The following is a 5,092-nucleotide window of genomic DNA, read 5'->3' as shown; positions in this document are numbered from 1 at the left end:
CTGCAGAATAGAATATTCTATCCTAGCACTGTACCAGTACTAAACACAGAGCCTTACATATAATCCCAGGTCTGATATTTATTACCCTTTTAGTCTTGGAAAACTAATCTCATCTCACTAGGGTTCAGTTTCCTCTTTTACAAGATGAGAAGCATCAGAATAGATAATCTCTATGGTCACTTCAAACTCTAAATATATGATTCTTTGACACAGTAGGTCAGACCTGCACAACTTGGCAGTAGGTATGGGCCAAAATTAAAATAGGCTGAACTTCTTCCAGCAGCAGATAGGCTTTTAGCAGCTCATTTTCCAAGTAAAGGTATAATTAATGATTAAATTATTTTGTAAATAAACCATATTTTTTTAAAAAAGGGAAATTTCAATCAATATTAATTAATTACTCTTATTACCTAAGATTTGTTTTTATCATGAAATCATATTAATGTTAAAAAATCACTTTGCTAAGCCGTACCAGTTTTAATACAATTTTTTCAGATTTTCTTACTGTTTACATCTAGTTAATGGGACATATTACACTTCTTGTCAGCAATCAGTTTATCATACTCTGGAATCATGTTTGAAATTGGTATCTTTAGAAATCTGAAAACTAACCTTAGTAGGCACCTCATTTTCTGAGTTTACTTTCTTGATAAACCATTGTTCCCTACTTGGATTTTTCCACAATTTGGATAATTTAATTTGTTTTTCATTGGTGTCCAATTTGCTTAAGTCAGGATATTTTAATTCACAATGGTGATGAAGATTGTATTCCTTTGGAACAACTATTACTTCATGGCAAACAAGGCATAATATTTTGTCTCTCATGTAAGTAAACAGGTATCTATTTGTCCACTCTATGTTCTGATTCAATCTTCTGTTCCTTTTTATCACTCATTTTGCAAAGTTATCCCAAAAACTTTAATGTTGAAACCAAAAAATCTCCACAGAAACTGCTCACATGCAAAGAAATATTGAGCTGAGTGTCTGATCTTGGACAGAGTACCAGACACTCATAACTTGGAGGGCAGCCACATAGGTAGGGAGGAGAAGAAGCCCTCACATTGCTGTCACTCATCACATAGAGGGCATCAGCTGTGTTGTCGTGTGGCTGCACTCACTTTGTCCTTGTTCAGTACCAGTAATGAGTGAAAACACAGTGAAAAGATACAACTATTGCTCCTCTCAAACTAGAGACAGACTGACCATGGCTGGTTGCCACAAGTCACAATAGTGACTAATGCAAGGTGGGTTAAGTGGGGCATGGACATCTTTGCTTTCTTTTATATACTCTACATTTTTCATGGATTGCCCAAAATCTTTTGACAGGCCACAAGTGGCCCATGGGCTGTATTTTCTGCAGGCCTGTAGTAGGTATTTAAGAAATGTTTGCTGGGTTTAATTACATAGAACTGAATTGAATAAAAGGATAAAAGACCATTAGAAAATTGTAAAGGCCTTGGAGTTCCCAAAGCTTTACTGAACTGGTATTCAAGGTTCACAAATATCCATTCATTCATCCATTCAGCAACATGTGAATGTATGAGCAGATATTGTATATATGTATATACATACATATATAAATATAGTTGTTCAGGTGTTCATTTATGTCTGATTCTTTCTAACCCCTTAGACTATGGCATGCCAATACTGTCCATGGGGTTTTCCTGGCAAAGATACTGGAGTGGTTTGCCATTTCCTTTCCTAACATATATAAATGTTCAGCAACATATACATATATGTATATACACACATACATACATACATATATATGTGTGTGTATATATATATACACATATAGATATATTGTATATGTATACATATATATGCACACACTTTTTTTTCATCTCTAAACACCAGGGGGCAACCTCCTTCCACAAATTTATTTTCCTGGGAGAAGGACCTGTAGTGTAGACATTCCTCAACCCAGTATTTTATTTTTTGATTTAGAATGAACCTTAAAGATTTTAAAATTTATAAAAATAAAGGTAAACTGCTTCATCTATATATGGTACAGTGGAGAATCAAAATGAAGTCTTCTGACTCTTTATCTAATGCTTTGTGCTGTAGCCCATAAACTATTCCCTGTTTTGTCAAATAGTTTAGAACTTAAAAGCTATTTCAGAAGAAAGACTATAAAGCAGTAAGGAGATATGATATTTTCCCAGAAGAGAGGAGGGGATTTTTCTATAATGCTTTGGGAAAGTGTTTTTAGGCAATAACTCCCTAATTCTCAGAGCTTTTTTTTCCCTCAGTATTATATGCTGCTTACACCATAGGATTCTGTGACATTTAAGCATGTGGCTATAGACTTCACCTGAAAAGTATGGGGATACCTCGACTCTTCTTAAAATAATGCAGTGAAATGACAATAATAACAGCTAATATTTATGTATTAATTTGGGGCTATGAATTTATATACATGGTAATAGGCATTGAGCTGACTCTCTTAACCCCTCACTAGTACTGGTAAGGCAGGTCCCCACATCTTGGCCAGCTTGGCTATCCCACCCCTCAGAGGTCTAGGAGTAGATCTTATGGGGTAGTGAGATGGTTTCCATCATACTATTATTTCCAAGCACCCATAGAATTATTCATCCAGTTATTATGTTCTTAATATCATTTAACCAGCAATGAGTCCCTCCATTTTATTTTGACCAGTTACCTTCTTCTCAATATTCATAATCAATCAACATCAATTCACTTTATCAAAGGTATACTTAATAAGAAGGTATAATAAGAACCAAACTAGATACACCTCTGAGATCAAGAACCCACTCTCTTCTACCACCTCAGTCCCTGGGGAGAACAGATTTAAATTTAAAGGGATTACTATAAAAAGTAAATTAAGTTCACTTCTAAGTGAGGTATAGCCAGTGAATAAGTCAGTCCCTTGCTTGGAGGATATAGGTGCTGGTCAGTCCATTATTGGGCCAGGTCAAGCAAGTTACACTTCAGAACTTGCTTTTCACCAGGCTCAGTTGTTATAACTGCTGTCCCATTCTCTCATAGACTTTAGGTGCCTGGACCTCTACTGGTTGTTCTGACCTTTCAAAGCTCACAAGGTCATGACTTGGTCATTTCCATCTCTGATATTTATCTAAGATTAGGGTACAAACAAAAAAAAACCACATAAGCAGTAGAAGAAACATCAGAACCAATCTATGTTCACTTTCACATGGCTACTGGGTGAGGAAATGGTCTCTCAACCTGGAGGCATACAACATTTATCCCTCCTCATTTCAAATATTCCAAAGAGAGAGTTGTCTTATTCATTTCAATCCTTTGCATGTATACTCTGCTATTACCCAAAAGCCATTTAAAAGGTATTTCCCCACTACACAGTAATCCAACAGAAAATAGAGAATGCACTTGCACATGATCTGAAGCAGAATGTAAAAGGCAGACCCTTCATATACTTCCAGAAACAGCCTCACTAAGCTTTCACATGGGTTGATACTAGGCAGAGCATGATATAAATTCCATAAATACTGGGACCTTATTGGCCAATTCATGTTATCATGTAGGGTGTCTTATTTGATCCTCACAACAACTCCAGGAGATAGATCATTTTATTTTCCCCATTTCACAGATGAAGAAACAGGCTAACAAAGGTAGAATGAATTATCCAGGGTCACATATCTAGAAAATCTCTGAGGCAGTATTCAAACTCAAGTCTTCCTAGCTCCAAGTCCAGCATTCTATCCATTCTGTCACTTTGTTGAAAAATTGTAGTGACTTGGTCTGCCTGCCTGTCATCTCCCATTTGAACAATGGGGAAGTCTCTTACATTCAAGAAGGAGTCATAATGTAATATAATGAATACAATAAATAAAATATAATAAATACAATTAATATAATACAATATGATAAAATATAATATAATATAATATAATATAATATAATATAATATAATATATATATATAATATAATATAATATAATATAATATAATATAATATATATAATATAATATAATATAATATAATAAATATAATATAATATAATATAATATATATAATATAATATAATATAATATAATATAATATAATATAATATATACATAATATATATGATATATATACATATATATGATATGACATAATATAATATAATATAATATAATATAATATAATATAATATAATATAATATGATATAATATGATATAATATGATATAATATGATATAATATGATATAATATGATATAATATGATATAATATGATATAATATGATATAATATGATATAATATGATATAATATAATATAATATAATATAATATAATATAATATAATATAATATAATATAATATAATATAATATTATATAATATAATGTAATATAATATAACACAACATAACATAACATAACATAATATGATATAATATAATAAAATATATTGTAATGTAATGTTATATAATGTAATATAATGTAATATGTATTTACATACCCATGCATACATATATGTATATACATATATATGTATCTCTGTGTGTGTATGTGTATATACACACACAGAGAGATAGTACTTAGCACAGTGCTTGGCACATAGTAGATGCCATACAAATGCTAGCTATTATTATGACTATCAATTCCATGTTGTTTCCATTCATGTACAATGTATTTCAGTCAAATTATCCTATTGCCCTTATAAATTTGCATTTCATCTCTTCTCGTCATATCTTTCACAAGTTTCTCCCATGCTTCAAACAAAGTCCCTTCTCATCTCTGCCTCGTAGATTTCCTATCATCCTTTCATAAGAAAGGTTCCCAATAAGTTGTAACATGTGCTGAACCTTTCCTGATAACTATTAATTTTTCACCTTCCTGAATGTATAATTTACCTACTTCTGTTTGCCTATTTTATACCGCCAGTAGAATGGAAGCTACTTGAAGGAAGATAATTTTTCTTTAATCTTTTCTTACTCCCAGTACCTGGTAAAACACCTTACCTATGTGTTTTATAAATGCTTACTGAACTGAAATGAACTAAATCAAGTTCAATCCCTATGTAATCATCTAGACTTAAATACTTCTAGTGACAGAAAGCTCATTCTTTTCCAAGGCAGTCTATTCCCCGTCTGGTTGGCTAGCTC

Source organism: Phascolarctos cinereus, unplaced genomic scaffold, assembly GCF_003287225.1.
Source record: "Phascolarctos cinereus isolate Bilbo 61053 unplaced genomic scaffold, phaCin_HiC Scaffold_2;HRSCAF=192, whole genome shotgun sequence".
Lineage (NCBI taxonomy): Eukaryota > Metazoa > Chordata > Mammalia > Diprotodontia > Phascolarctidae > Phascolarctos > Phascolarctos cinereus.
Note: the sequence above shows the minus strand (reverse complement) of the source record.